Raw genomic sequence first — 16,607 nt, forward strand, 5'->3', positions numbered from 1 at the left:
TTCATCTGATTAAGGCCGGGATCACACTTGCGAGGAATACGGCTGAGTCTCGCATGTTAATACCCGGCACTGCCGCCAGCACTCAGGAGCAGAGCGTGCGGCCATATAGCAATACTGAGTTTCGGCGGCAGTGCCTGGTATTAACATGCGAGACTCTGCCATATTCCTAGCAAGTGTGATCCCGGTCTAACTCTCAGAACATGCACTTAGGGGTTGGCCACTTTGTGTATATTTTAAAGGGAATCTGTCACCCCATTTTAGCCCTACCAGCTGCTGGCACTGCCATCAGGGGCTTATCTACAGCATTCTGTAATGCTGTAGATAAGCCCCCAATGTAACCTGAAAAACAAGTTAGATTATACTCACCCCGGCGTCCGGTCCGATGGGTGTTGCGGTTCTGTCCGGCGCCTCCCATCTTCATATGTTGCCATCCTCCTTCTTACTTCTGTAGTGGCTCCGGCACAGGCGTACTTTATCTGCCCTAGTAAAGTACTGCAGAGCGCAGGCCCTCTCTGACCTTTCCCGGTGCCTGCGCACTACAGTATTTTACTTTGCCCTCAACAGGGCGGATAAAATACGCCTGCGCAGGAGCCGAGGCAGAAGTAAGAAGGAGGACGTCATTTCATGAAGATGGGAGGCGCTGGACCGGATCGCGACACCCATCGCAACCGCCCGCGCCCCCCAGGTGGGTATAATCTAACTTGATTTTCTTATCTACCAGGTTTCATCAGGGGCTTATCTACAACATTACCGACTGCTGTAAATAAGCCCCTGATGGCGGTGCCGGAAGCTGATAGGGCTAAAAATAGGTCACAGATTCCCTTTAAAAAGTATGTAGGAAACACTAATATTGCATGTAGTGAAGATAGTCCACTGTAACATATGTATTGCATAAAATTTGTTTTGTCTAAGTCCTCATATCTTCCACTGACTCCAGAATGTCTAATGATCCATACAAAATGTCAATGTGTCTCTCATCCTGCTTGGAAGAACACAATAGGCGCATGACTTTCATTTTTGACACCTGACACAATACCTTTACTATGTAAAATCCGAGTGTAGTCTAATGAGACCATATATGACCCGAAAAGTATTCAAAGAAATATGTACAGTGGGTATGGAAAGTATTCAGACCCCTTTAAATTTTTCACTCTTTGTTTCATCGCAGCCATTTGGTAAATTTAAAAAAGTTCATTTTTTTCTCATTTATGTGTATACACTCTTGACTGAAAAAAACAGAAATGTAGAAATTTTTGCAAATTTATTAAAAAAGAAAACTGAAATACCACATGGTCATAAGTATTCAGACCTTTTGCTCAGTAATGAGTAGAACCACCCTTCTGAGCTAGTACAGCCATGAGTCTTCTTGCGATTGATGCAACAAGTGTTTCACACAGCCATTTTCAGGTCTCTCCAGAGATGTTTAATATATTTAGGTCAGGGCTCTGGCGGGGCAAGTCAAGAATGGTCACAGAGTTGTTCTGAAGCCACTCCTTTGTTATTTTAGATTTGTGCTTCGGCTCATTGTCTTGTTGGAAGGTGAACCTTTGGCCAAGTCTGAGGTCCAGAGCACTCTGGAAGAGGTTTTCATCCAGGATACCTCTGTACTTGGCCGCATTCATGTTTCCCTCAATTGCAACCAGTCATCCTGTCCCTGCAGCTGAAAACAACACCCCCATAGCATGATGCTGCCACCACCATGTTTCACTGTTGAGATTGTGTTGGGCAGGTAATGAGCAGTGCCTGGTTTTCTGCACACATACCGCTTAGAATTATGACCAAAAACTTCTATCTTCATCTCATCAGACCAGAGAATCTTATTTCTCATAGTCTGGGAGTCCTTCATGTGTTTTTAGCAAACTCGTATGTCTTGCACTGAGGAGAGGCTTCCGTTGGGCCACTCTGCCATAAAGGACCGACTGATGGAGGGCTGCAGTGATAGTTGACTTTGTGGAACTTTCTCCCATCTCCCTAATGCGTCTGTGGAGCTCAGCCACAGTGATTTTGGGGTTCTTTTTACCTCTCTCACCAAGGCTCTTCTCCCACAATTGCTCAGTTTGGCTGGACCACCAAGTCTAGGAAGACTTCTGGTGGTCCCAAACTTCTTCCATTTAAGGATTATGGTGGCCACCGTGCTCTTAGGAACCTTGAGTACTGCAGAATTCTTTTGTAACCTTGGCCAAATGTGTGCTTTGCTACAATTCTGTCTCTGAGCTCCTTGGCCAGTTCACTTGACCCCATGATTCTCATTTGGTCTGACATGCACTGTGAGCTGTGAGATCTTATATAGACAGGTATGTTCCTTTACAAATCAAGTCCTATCAGTTTTATTAAACACAACGGGACTTCAATGAAGGACTAGAACCAACTCAAGGAGGATCACAAGGAAATGGACAGTAGGTAACTTAAATATGAGTGTCTGAGCAAAGGGTCTGAATATTTATGACCATGTGATATTTCATTTTTTCTTTTTTAATAATTTTGCAAAAATTTCTACATTTGTTTTTTTTCAGTCAAGATGGGGTGCAGAGTGTACATTAATGAGAAAAAAAATGAACTTTTTTGAATGTGCCAAATGGCTGCAATGAAACAAAGAGTGAAAAATTTAAAGGGGTCTGAATACTTTCCGTACCCACTGTATGCAAAATAATCCTTTATTAATATATATATATATTATTACACAACAATTCATAATTAAAACATGATATCACAAAACAAGGGGGAGGGTAAGAAACAAAATATAAAATCACAATGTATGCAATGACTCCCTGAAGAAGCAAAAGTGAAACGCGTGTTGGAGTGGTGTATGGGGGCAGTGGTGTGTCATCTTGGTTAGTTTTGAGCTTTCACAATGGATTTCTTTTGACAACTATATTCTTTTATAAATCATGATGTTGCACTGCTGGTTATATAGGCTGCAAGGCTATTTCTGCACTATGCACTTTGCTTGGTGATTAATACAAATTTCTATTATAGATTTACCTTTCTGATTATCTAATATCTAAGCCATATATCTGCCTTATGTTCATTCATACTCTTTATATATTACATTAGCCACATTGGTATTGTGGTACAGAAAAGGCTGTTTTACTGGATGGGAGATACATTTCTCCCAGTAGATTGTCTGGCTGGGTTTTTCCCTAAAGACAGGACCTGCGATGATGTCGTGGTCACGTGATCAGCCCATGTGATGTCTACCTCATCGGTGGGAGGGGTTATGGGCTATGTAATGGAGGTTGGTATTTGGCAGATGGTGAGTGTGTGTCTGGAAGTTACAGGAACTTGGCTGGACTTAGCCTGAACTTGTATACACGATCCCCGTGCTGCAGGACTATAGCAGCAAGACTCTCAACAACCCTGGGAATGGCACCTGGCGAATGCCGCAGGGCCTGGCAGCTGCTTAGTTAAGCCCATCCCATGCAAGGGGTGAGTCTGGGATCAGTGGTTATCCAAGCTGAAGTACATTTATGTTTTTCCCTTATTTTCTGTTAACCTGCGGTTTGCAAAGTGACATTAAACCACTGAAATTAGACTTTAAGCCTGTGTGTTGCCTCGTTATGCAGCCATGCCATTACCTAACAGAGCGAATCCATACAAATGGTGGACTGGATTCGGGCAAACGCAGTGAGGCCAGGCTGTTTTTGCTTATTTTTGATCTGTACCCCAGCCTATGTCCTGGGTGAAACAAGTGGCACAGACCCAGGCGGGGAACTTTTCAGAAATGGAGGCCACGGTCAAAATGCTCATAGAGGCCATGCGACAGCAGCAGCAGGCTATGCAGCAGCAGGCTATGCAGCAGCAGGCTACATAGCAGCAGCAGGCTATGCAGCAACAGGAGGCCATGCAGCAGCAGCAGGAGGCCGTGCGGCAGCAGAAGCAGAAGGCCATGCAACAGCAGGCTATGCAGCAGCAGCGGGAAACCAATCAGCTGTTGATACAGCATATCACGACAGCACAGACAAAAGGAACTAACCGGGGAATCCATGATGTCCGGAAAGCGGTTCGCACAGCGGTTCCCAAAATGGAGAAGTCGGGCGATGTGGAGGCGTACCTGGAGATGTTCGAAGGAGTCGCTGAGAGAAAGAAGCTACCCCGGGACCAGTGGGCAGAAATCATCACTCCGTTTCTGGCCCCAAGACCTTTAAAAGCATATCAGGACCTACCCATGGAGCAAAGGGCGGACTACACAGTCATCAAAGGTGAGATACTGGCACGTCTTGAGGTAAATGTGTTAGTTCGGGCCCAGAGGGTACACCAGTGTGAGTTTACCCCTCCAAGCCGGCTCGGTCCCAGTATTATGACCTCTTGCACCTGTTACGAAAGTGGTTACAGCCTTAGGTGTTGTCCCCCACGGCCATGCTGGACCGCATGCTGGACCGCTTTGCCTCACTCGCTCCAGACAAGGGTCGGACAGGCATCCCCTACTAATGCCATGCAAATGATAGACCTCATAGAAAGGTATGGGGCTACCAAAGAGCTACAGGGTGGGACTCCCCGGAAGGTAACAGGAAGGTTCCCCAAGTCTCCAGCCCTGGTTCAGCGAGCGGAGCCCAGGAAGGCCTCTCAGGGCTTATTTGGGGAAGTAAGGAGCCCCATAATCTGCTGGCAGTGCCAGGAACCAGGGCATATGAGAGCTGATTGCCCCCACCAGGCTGAGCCCATGGACACCAACTTTGGGTACCGCCAGTCTCACTATTCCGAACCGATGTGTGCAATGGGCACCCCGAAAGGTCCCAATATGGAACATTTGTGGCAGGTTGAAGTGGAGGGCACCCTGGCTGTGGCCCTATTGGACTCAGGGAGTCTTGTAACCCTAGTACAAGCCAGCTGGATATAAACCAGCGAGAATACGGGTCGGAAAATTGGGGTGTTGTGGATACATGGGGACTTAAAAGACTATCCCACCGCACTTGTGGTGATCAGCACGCCAGAGGGGAGGTGGTGCCACGAGGTGGGGGTTGTGACTAATTTGCATTATGAGGTGATAATTGGAAGAGACTTTCCTTTATTTTCTATGCTGTGGCCATCTGTTGTCTCACCCACGGAGCAACTGCCGACACCAGAGGCAACCAGGTTATATTCTTCAGAAGTAGAGCATGAACCTGGTGGCCCGGAGGAAGAAGTGCTGGCGGTAGGGGTAATCTTCCCTTCGGTGGACGAGTGGAAGAGTTCTCCCATAGAAGTATTGGCTGGAGAGGAGAAAGACTTGCCGCCGGGACCCGAGTTGTCAAACTTGAATGTGTCAGGTGACAATTTTGGTACGGCGCAACTCCAAGACCCTACTTTGGCCTGAGCCAGAGAAAATGTACTGTTTGTCAATGGGAAACCCCAACAACCTGGGGCAGCTACAGTGCTGCCATGCTTTGAGCTACGCCAAGATTTGTTGTACCGAGTGGTGAAAATATGTGGGGAACTGGTAGAACAGTTACTCGTACCTCAGACATATCGTAGGCTGGTAATGGACTTAGCGCATGCACATGTATTTGATGGGCATTTGGGCCAAAAGAAAACCCTAGACCGAATTCTGCAGCAGTTCTACTGGCTACGGATCCATGAAGTTAAACGCTACTGTAGTTCCTGTCCAGTGTGCCAGGTAACCAGTCCCCAGTCTCACTTTTGGAGTCCTTTGGTGCCTTTGCCAATTATAGAGGTACCCTTCGAGAGAGTGGCAATGGATTTGGTGGGGCCTCTCAATAAGTCAGCAAGGGGACACCAACACATCCTGGTAGTTCTAGATTATGCTACCCGATATCCTGAGGCCATTCCTCTGCGCCACACATCAGCTAAGCTTATAGAAAAGGAACTCATGGATATGTTTTCGCGGGTGGAAATTCCTCAAGAGATTTTAACAGACCAGGGAACCCCCTTTATGTAAAAAATTATGAAGGAACTCTGCCGTTTACTAAATGTTAAGCAGTTGCACACATCGGTCTATCATCCCCAAACAGACTGTCTGGTACAAAGGTTCAATAAGACGCTGAAAAGCATGTTAAAAAAAGGTAGTTTCCAAAGATGGGAAGGACTGGGATCTCTAAATTGCCATGTTTGTTGTTTGCAGTGCGGGAGGTGCCTCAGGCATCTACGGGGTTCTCGCCCTTTGAACTATTGTACGGCAGACATCCACGGGGCTTACTCGATATAGCCAAAGAGGCCTGGGAGAACCAACCAACCCCCCACAAAAGTGCGATAGAACATGTTGCAAAAATGCAAGAAACAATGGAGACAGTCCTAACCTTACTCCGGGAACATATGGAGGCAGCACAACAGTCACAGAGTTGGGTCTATAACCGGGAGGCTCGGGTAAGAACCTTTAGCCCTGGGGATTGGATGTTGGTACTTGTGCCTACCGTAGATAGCAAATTCCTTGCAAGGTGGCAGGGACCCTATGAGATCATGGAAAAGATGGGGCCAGTAGACTACAAGGTACACCAGCCAGGATTGGTTTACCATGTTAATTTGCTTAAACCATGGAAAGATAGAGAAAACCTTGTAGGGATACTCTGCTGCCTGCGTTTCAGATGGAGAAGGCTCCACTACCTCGAGGCGAGGCAGGGGAAGCCCAAGCCGCAGTTAAAATTGCAGATACTTTGTCTCCTAGACAGGTTCAGGAGGTCCGGGAGTTCATTAGCCGAAATACAGATGTTTTTTCGGAGCTCCCCAGATGCACCTCCTTAATCCAACATGACATTGTCACGGAGCCACAGACCAAAGTCCGACTAAAGCCATATCGGGTGCCTGAGGCCCGGCGACAAGCCATCTCGGAAGAGGTGAAAACTATGCTACAGTTAGGGGTCATAGAAGAGTCCCAAAGTGAGTGGGCCAGCCCAATAGTCCTAATACCCAAGCCTGATGGGTCTCTAAGATTCTGTAATGATTTTAGAAAGCTTAATGACATTTCAAAGTTTGACGCCTACCCCATGCCCCTGGTTGACGAGTTGATAGAGCAATTTGGGCAGCCACAGTATTTTACTACTCTGGACCTCACAAAAGGTGATTGGCAGGTACCCCTAACAGAGGCGGCGAAGGAAAAAATGGCTTTTGGAACGCCCGAGGGGCTGTTCCAGTATAACGTGTCACCCTTTGGGTTGCATGGCGCACCAGCAACGTTCCAGAGATTAATGGATATTGTTCTCCATCCCCATCACCGCTATGCCTCAGCCTATCTAGACGATAGTATTGTGTGCATCACCGACTGGGAAAGTCACTTAGCAAAAGTACAGGCAGTGATAGACTCTCTGCGAAAAAGCAGGGCTAACTGCCAACCCAAAGAAGTGTTCCATAGGGTTGGAGGAAGCTCTGTACTTGGGTTACACCATTGGGAGAGGAGTTCTCAAGCCTCAAGTAAACAAAGTGGAGGCAATTCAGAACTGGCCCCGTCCTCTCACAACAAAACAGGTGAAAGCCTTTTTAGGCTTGGTGGGATATTACAGGCGGTTCATTCCCAACTTTGCAACCCTGTCCGCGCCTTTAACAGACTGCTTAAAAGGAAGGAAATCTGTGATGGTCCACTGGAATGATCAGTTAGAGGGGGCCTTTATAAATTTAAAAGAGGTACGGTGTGGTACAACAATCCTGATCACTCCAAATTTCAAAAGAGAGTTCGTTGTGCAGACTGATGCCTCTGAGATGGGGCTCGGTGCCGTGCTGTCTCAGGAGATTAACGGGGAAGAGCATCCCGTTAGTTTCCTAAGCCGGACGTTTACCCCAGCTGTACCCAGGTACAGTATTGTGGAGAGAGAGTGCCTGGCCATCAAGTGGGCACTGGTGTCATTGCGCTACTATTTGCTGGGGAGAACATTTCGGTTGGTGACAGATCATTCCCCTCTTAAGTGGATGAGTTAAGCTAAGGAGAGGAATGCCCAAGTCACCAGGTGGTTCCTGTCCCTGCAAAATTTTAAATTTTCAGTAGAGCATCGAGCAGGCAGACTACAGGGGAATGCAGATGCCCTGTCCAGAGTTCACTGTATGTCATGTGTCCACCCCTCTAGGGTTGAACATAGGAGGGAGGTATGTGGTACAGTAAAGGGTGTTTTACTGGATGGGAGATACATTTCTCTCAGCAGATTAATGTTTGGCCGGGTTTTTCCCTAAAGACAGGACCTGCGATGATGTCATGGACACGTGATCAGCCCATGTGATGTCTACCTCACCGGTGGGAGGGGTTATGGGCTATGTAATGGAGGTTGGTATTTGGCACATGATGAGTGTGTGTCTGGATGTTACAGGAACTCGGCTGGACTTAGCCTGAACTTGCATACACAATCCCCGTGATGCAGGACTATAGCAGCAAGACTCTCAACAACCCTGGGAATGGCACCTGGCGGATGCCGCAGGACCTGGCAGCTGCTTAGTTAAGCCCGTCCCGTGCAAGGGGTGAGTCTGGGATCAGTGGTTCTCCAAGCTGGAGTATATTTATGTTTTTCCCTTATTTTCTGTTAACTCGTTACTGCAGCCCTGCCATTACCTACCAGAGCGAATCCCTACAGTATTTACATAATATATAAATTTTTTTTGCACTGTGCACTTTGTTAATTTCTACTTTTCCTTCAGTGAATAATTAAATTCATCAGTCTCAATTAATTTTGTCCTTTATTTTCAAATTTCATTTTTTGCTTTATCTTCCATTTGACAATTTAGTTGACATATCCTGCTCCCTACATACATTTTGATTTTATATTTAATTTTTTACTCTCCTCCCTTGTTTTGTGATTTCATGTTTTAATTATGAATTGTTGTGTAATCATGTTTTATATATTTTAACCCCCTTCTGTCATGTGACGTACTATCCCGTCCATGTGCCCTGGGACTTAATTCCCAGGGATGGGATAGTACGTCACAGCGATCAGCGGCGCCCACGTGGTGAGCGCCGATGATCGCGGCCGGGTGTCAGCTGATTATCACAGCTGACACCCGGAACAATGTGTCCCCGACACGTTAACCCCTTGCACACCACGATCAAACACGATCGCGGTGTACCGGGGGTTAAAGGGAATCATCGACAGGGAGGCGGCTCCCTCCGTGCTTCCCTGAGCCCCCCACAGCAGCGCAATGTGCAGCGCTGCTGCGGGGGGCTCCATCCCTGCAGGTCCCCGGATCCAAGATGGCGACGGGGACCTTCGGGGGCCTGCAGGGAGCTGGCTTCCTCAGTGCCTGCAAAGCGCAGGCATGAGGAAAGCCTGTGCAGTGCCTGTGACAGATCAGCGATTTGTCACATGACACGTATGTCCCCCCTGGGACAATGTAATAAGGTTAAAAAAAAGTGTAAAAATAATTAAAAAAAAAAAAAAATTGCTAAATAAATTTAAAAAAAAAATTCTAGGGGTCTAGTTTCCAACATGGGGTCACTTGTGGGGGGTTTCCACTGTTTTAGGTACATAAGGGGCTCTCCAAACGTGACATGGCGTCCAATCTGAATTCCAGCCAATTTTGCATTGAAAAAGTCAAACGGCGCTCCTTCCCTACTGAGCTATGCCGTGCGCCAAAACAGTGGTTCCCCCCACATATCAGGCATCAGCGTACTCAGGACAAACTGCACAATAACTTTTGCAGTCCAATTTCTCCTGTTACCCTTGGTAAAATAAAAAAAATTGAATCTGAAGTATTTTTTTGTGAAAAAAAGTTAAATGTTCATTTTTTTTTTTTAAATATTCAAAAAATTCCTGTGACGCACCTGAAGGGTTAATAAACTTCTTGAATGTGGTTTTGAGCACCTTAAGGGGTGCAGTTTTTAGAATGGTGTCACTTTTGGGTATTTTCTATCATATAGACCCCTCAAAGTGGCTTCAAATGTGATGTGGTCCGTAAAAATAAAATGGTGTTGCAAAAATGAGAAATCGCTGGTCAACTTTTAACCCTTATAACTTCCTAACAAAAAAAATTTTGGTTCCAAAATTGTGCTGATGTAAAGTAAACATGTGGGAAATGTTACTTTTTAAGATTGAGTGACGTACCTCTGTGATTTAAGGGCATAAAAATTCAAAGTTGGAAAATTGCTAAATTTTAAAAATTTTCGCCAAATTTCCGTTTTTTTAACAAATAAACGCAAGTTATTTGAATGAAATTTTACCACTAACATAAAGTACAGTATGTCACGAGAAAACATGTCAGAATCACCAGGATCCATTGGAGCATTTCAGAGTTATTACCTCATAAAGGGACAGTGGTCAGAATTGTAAAAATTGGCCTGGTCATGAACGTGCAAGCCACCCTTGGGGGTTAAGGGGTTAATAAAGGATTATTTTGCATACATATTTCTTTTGAATACTTTTTTGGGTTATATATTTGGCACGTGGTATTCATTGTATTGTTAATTTTTTGTATTTATGGTATTTCTTTTCTATATAGGTATTTGCTTAGTGGGAGCATATGGCTGCTACCTCAAAAATTCATATAATATGTGAAATATATCAGATACATTGTTGAAGGAGTAATGGGACGGTATGTATGTGCAATGAAGAACCCTCCCATGGGTGGACCCTGGGAGGAGAGTAATTTTCTCACCATCCCCAAGGATTGACTCTATATAATGAATGGAGTATTTCCCACAAGTTGACACAAACTGAGAACCCAAGCTAATTGGTTTTGTGCATATTCTAACCCACTGGAAGCAAAAAAGGGCTTTCTTAGGCCGGTTTCAGATGTCCTGGTATTTCCAGTACAGGAAAAAACGGTATCCGAGATAAGCCGGATTACTTACCGGTAATGCTCTTTTAATGAGTCCACGACAGCACCCACTTGGAGAGAGGGATCCGCCCATAGGAACAGGAAGCCTACAGAGATAAAAGAGGGTGATCCGCCTCTCCTCCTCAGTTGGATTTCAGAGTACCCAGAGGACCGCCAATTATTAGGCCATTATATTATTTAGCATTCAAAATTTATTAATTTTTCATCTAAGAAGGTGTATATACAATATGTTAACTTCCAGGGAGGGTTAGTGAACGGGTGCTGTCGTGGACTCATTAAAAGAGCATTACCGGTAAGTAATCCGGCTTTTTACTCTTCGCCACGACAGCACCCACTTGGAGAGACTTTCAGAGACCTTCACCTGGGAGGGACCACCGTGCCGAGGACTAGAGTTGAGCGAAACGGGTCGAAAAATTTCAAAAGTCGCCGACTTTTGGCAAAGTCGGTTTTCATGAAACGAAACCCGACCCTAGGATGAGGTCGGCCACGAGGTCGGCAACTTACGCGCCAAAGTCGCGTTTCAAAAGTTTGTTTTGTGCTCTTTTTCAGCCAATCAGGATCCACGGACACTGTGGGCAACGTGATGACATAGGCAGGGGTCACCACCATCTTTCAGAAGGGCATGCAAGTGATTGGCTTGCTTTGGTGGGCGTCACAGGGGTTATAAAAGGGCGTGCACGCCGACCGCCATCTTACTTCTGCCGATCTTAGCATAGGGAGAGGTTGCTGCTGCTGATTCTGTAGGGAGAGCGTTAGGCAGGGAAGAAGAAAAAAAAACTGCTTCTGCTGCTAGCGATTTTGCCTGTACAACACACCAGTCACTGTGTGTGCAGTGCAAGGGGAGGCTATATTGTGGTGGATCAGCGGTGTTGTTTGTTAGGCTGCCTTCTAAGGCTTCCTGACAGCTGCATTGCTGTTTACCCACTGCTCTGCAAACTGCTTTTTTAAAAGCAATCCCAATTTTTTTTTTGTCCTGCTGAGGTACTGAGCGTGCATTTTTTCACACCATACAGCGGTGTACGCTCCTCACACAGTACCGTGTAACGGCTGTTATCACAGCCACAGTGAAGCTATCTGTGTGTCACTCTGTGAGAATAAGTCGAGGACATGTTCCGTTCTTACAGACCTGCACCTACTAGTTTTGTCTAGCTTTCAAACAGTTAAATATATTTGCTGTTTGATCACATTCAAAACTATAGAGAGACAGCGTGTGTCAGTCCGTATACTTAAAAAACACGGAGCTTGACAATTTTACGTACACCGGACGGTGGTGATGGATGACCCAGTTGACCCAGATTGGCATCCATTGGGGGAAGAGGGTGCTGCTTCCAATAGCTCAGATGAGGAGCATCCACAGCAGACATCGACATCGCAACAGCTGTTATCTGGCAGGCCCGGAGCACTCCAAAGACAGGTTCCAAAAATCAAAAGAGTTGCTGGACAGCTTGTCCAGAGGGTCAAAAGATCACAGCGTGCTAGGCCGCAAAATGTCTGCCAAAGTAGGAAGAGTGCAGTGTGGCAGTTTTTTGAACAAAATCCTCATGATCAGGCCAAGGTTATCTGTAAGAAGTGCGCAAAGACCTTTAGCCGAGGGAAAAATCTGAAAAATTTGAATACCAGTTGCATGCTTAGACATTTAACCACCATGCACTTGCAAGCGTGGACACAACACCAAACCTCAAGTGCCACATGTGCAACTGATCACAAAGAAGGTAGTCAGCAACGCTACATTGTTTCCCCCACTGTAAGCCCACCAGTTAGCACAGCAGCAAATGTTGAGGTGTCGTTGCAAGGCCACAGCAGTCAGGGAATCCCACTGTTATATCAACGAAATACTGAATCTAGGCCATCAGAAAGAACACCAACTCCATCACCACCATCAACCCTCTCTCAGTCCGCCCTGTCCACCGCTACTTCCACCATATGCAGCTCTCAAGTCCAGCTCACCCTCCCAGACACTATGAGTAGGTCAAGAAAGTACTCAGTCTCTCATCCGCGTACACTGGGTTTGAACGCCCACATTACCAAACAAATCTCGTTTGAGATGATGCCCTATCGGTTAGTGGAAAGCGCAGCTTTCCGCGGCGCGAACTCATGGCCTATGCAGTACCACACTATGACCTACCCAGTCGCCACTTCTCTCGCAAAGCCATCCCAGCCCTCCACCATCATGTAAAAGACCGCATTGTCCATGCACTCAAGCAGTCAGTGAGTGGAAAGGTGCACCTCACAACTGATGCATGGTCCAGTCGGCATGGCCAGGGCCGTTACGTGTCCATCACTGCGCACTGGGTTAATGTGGTGGATGCAGGGTCCACAGGGGACAGCGGTGGTGGGACAGTGCTGCCTAGCCCACGGTATAGGAAACAGTTGGCTGTAGGCGTTCGACCCTCCTCCTCCTCCTCCAGAAGCGAAAGCTCGTCCACAGAGCGCAGTCGTACGAGCACTCCATCTGCAGCTGCCACTGTTGCACACGAGGTGTCCCCCTATCGAGCAGCTAGTGGAAAGCGTCAGCAGGCTGTGTTGCAGATGATGTGTTTGGGCGACAGACACACCGCCGAGGTGCTGGCCGAGTACTTGAAACGACAAACTGAGTCATGGCTGGGCAGTGTACATCTTGAGGCAGGCAAGGTAGTTGGTGATAACGGCCGTAATTTTGTGGCAGCCATAGCCCTTTCAAAACTCAGCCACATACCTTGCTTGGCTCACACCTTGAACCTGGTGGTGCAGTGCTTCCTCAAAAATTATCCAGAGTTAACAGCCCTGCTCCAGAAGGTGCGAAGACTGTGCGCGCACATCCGCCGGTCGCCTGTACACTCTGTTCGTATGCAGAAGCTGCAGCGATTGCTCCACCTTCCCAACCACCGCCTCATTATCGACATTGCAACAAGGTGGAACTCCACCCTGCACATGGTGGAGCGGCTGTGCGAGCAGAGGCAGGCCATAATGCATTTGTGGGAGGATACACGGCCAGGCACTTTGAGAGCAGACATGGAGTTGACAGGTGTGCAGTGGTCGAAGCTGAAAGACCTCTGTAAAGTCCTTCAGTGTTTTGAGGAATGCACACAGCTGGTAAGCGCAGATGACGCCATCCTAAGCATGAGCATCCCACTTATGCGTCTGCTCATGCAAACTTTGATGCACCTTAAGGAGCAGGCGTCTGCAGCCAATGTTGATGAGGAGAAAGAGGAGGAGGGAATCCTTGATGACATTCAGCCATTGTCTGCTCAGGGACCTCTCCTGGATGAGGTGGAGGAAGAAGAGGAGGAGGAGGATGATGATGGGGATGATTACTTAGGGGAGGAGGATGCATCTCGTGGGGCAAGTGAAAATGTTGGCGTGGCAAGGTCTGGTACAGGGTTTGTACGTGATTGGAGGGATGTGGATTTGCCAGAAAGTGCTCCTCCAACCAGCACTCGCAGTGCATCATTGACACCGGGAACATTGGCCCACATGTCAGATTATGCCTTGCAGATCCTAAAAAGGGACCCCCGCATTGCCAAAATGATGAACGATGACGACTACTGGTTGGCCAGCATCCTGGATTCACGCTATAAAGGCAAATTACAAAACATCATGCCACAGGAGAACCTTGACCTAATATTGGCTAATAAACAAGCAACTCTGGTAAATCGGTTGCTTGAGGCATTCCCAGCACACAGCAGCGGTGATGGTTCTCACACGAGCCGTACGGGCCGGGGGCAGCTTGGCAGAGGTGTTCATGGTGCACACAGCAGAAGTGGCGTTGGAGACAGGGGTTTCATGACAATGTTGTGGACTGATTTTTCAAGTACCGCTCACACAACTGGTAATACTGCATCGATGGAAAGTGACAGGAGACAGCAGTTGTCAACTATGGTTACAAACTACTTTTCCTCCCATATCGATGTTCTCCCACACAGGTCATTCCCCTTTGACTATTGGGCCGCTAAACTGGACACCTGGCCTGAGTTGGCACAATATGCCTTACAGGAGCTCGCTTGCCCAGCTGCAAGTGTGCTATCGGAAAGAGTCTTCAGTGCAACTGGATCAATCCTGACAGAAATAAGAACCCGTCTGTCAACCCAAAATGTGGATGATCTAACCTTCATTAAAATGAACCATGCATGGGTTTCCAAGGATTTTGTCCCACCTTCCCCTGATGACACATAGGGTGACAGAAAAATGGCTTGCTTTGGTCCACCTCTTCCTGGGACTTGACCTATTTTGCCTTTTGCATCAGCTGAATGTCCAACATCAACATATGCCACTTTCTAAAACTCCCTAACTGTGCTGCCTCCCCCCCCATGGCCGGGGTCACCACCTAGCGCACGACACCGTGCGAGTGCCGTTGCCCTGGACAGGTGGGTAGGCCGACTCTTGGGCGCGGGCACTGGCACAGGGTCCCTCATAGTGCAATCAAGTGTCTCTGACGGTGGTGGTGCACATCCGCCGTCAGACACACCGCCGTACTATGAGGGGCCCAGTGCCAGTACCGACGCCCACGAGTGGGCCCCCCTTGCTTGGGCAGGGCCCCAGCATTTGCAATCTTTACCTCTCCCTGCTCCTCCGCTGTGTAGTCTGGGCCGTCAAATCCATACTGTGCCTGACACCGTCTGAGCCTGTGTAGTGAAACCTCCACCAGGGGGAGCTGGTGAGGGAACAGAGGTTATACACTAAGAGCAGCAACCCTGAGCAACAGCACAGGTGCCACAGGTAACGAGAGAGAATAGTCAGACGAACCGAGTCAGAAACTAACAGGAGCAGACGTACCAGAAGGAGCAGCAATACACGTAGTCAAAATACCAAAGCCGAGAGTCAGAAAGCCAGAACATGAGCACAGGGTCCAAAACGTGAGACGAAATACGTGGTCGGGGTACAAGCCAGGGAGTCAGATGCCAGAGAGGGAACGTAACAGCAGAAAGGAATACCAAGAGACGGGGTCAGAAATCAGTCCGGGTCATACACGTGAATATCAGTCCAAGGCAGGAGGATCACCAGGGTACAAGGGTCAGCGGCTCTAAACTGCAAGCTTGAGCTATCACTAACACTGGTCAGCAGGCTGTGAGGGATTGAAATAGCCCAGCTAGCTCCAGAACGAGGCTGAGGAGATTAACCCCCGCATGACCAGTCCGGAGTGAAGACAGCAGAAGATAAACTCCGGACTGGACCATGACAGCCTGCCTCCTGATGTATAGACATATATTTTGAACGCTATCCATACATGTTATCCGGGGATACGGTACCCTTTCTCACCTTTGTGCAATCACGTGCAATTCATACTGGGCCTAACACCGTCTGAGCCTGCCTCCTGATGTATAGACATATATTTTGAATGTGTACGCTATCCATACATGTTATCTGGGGATACGGTACCCTTTCTCAACTTTGTGCAATCACGTGCAATCCATACTGGGCCTAACACCGTCTGAGCCTGCCTCCTGATGTATAGACATATATTTTGAATGTGTACGCTATCCATACATGTTATCCGGGGATACGGTACCCTTTCTCACCTTTGTGCAATCACGTGCAAGCCATACTGGGCCTTACACCGTCTGAGCCTGCCTCCTGATGTATAGACATATATTTTGAATGTGTACGCTATCCATACATGTTATCCGGGGATACGGTACCCTTTCTCACCTTTGTGCAATCACGTGTAATCCATACTGGGCGTGAGAACGGCTGGCGAGCTGTTAAGCAAGCTACAGCACCTGTGGTTTGCACACGTAGGTTTTTCATTTTTTCAGGAATGACGGTTAGGCCTAATTCCGGAACTGCGGTTGACCTGCACTTACTGGGAAATCATCGTTCGCGGGTAATAATTGTAATCAGTGATCCCCATCACTAACGTTGTTCAGCGGGTTATCTGCACCTGTAAGCGACAAACGCTGGCCTTTTCAGTGTAGCGCACATGCAGCCACGGACATGTAAGGGCATGA

At 47.5% G+C, this 16,607-nt stretch overlaps 1 protein-coding gene and 1 long non-coding RNA gene across 9 annotated transcripts in view; one reads left to right on the plus strand and one right to left on the minus strand.

Annotated features, from left to right (window-relative positions):
- LOC141049867 (uncharacterized) overlaps positions 1 to 16,607 on the plus strand; it is a 192,469-nt gene that overhangs the window by 122,047 nt on the left and 53,815 nt on the right. The gene's annotated exons all lie outside the window — the stretch shown is intronic.
- The window catches only part of LOC141049826 (ADAMTS-like protein 5), a 289,658-nt gene that overhangs the window by 87,764 nt on the left and 185,287 nt on the right, over positions 1 to 16,607 (minus strand). The gene's annotated exons all lie outside the window — the stretch shown is intronic.

The sequence above is a fragment of the Dendrobates tinctorius genome, unplaced genomic scaffold, assembly GCF_039654945.1.
Source record: "Dendrobates tinctorius isolate UK_male_01 unplaced genomic scaffold, ASM3965494v1 ptg000011l, whole genome shotgun sequence".
Taxonomy (NCBI): Eukaryota; Metazoa; Chordata; class Amphibia; order Anura; family Dendrobatidae; genus Dendrobates; species Dendrobates tinctorius.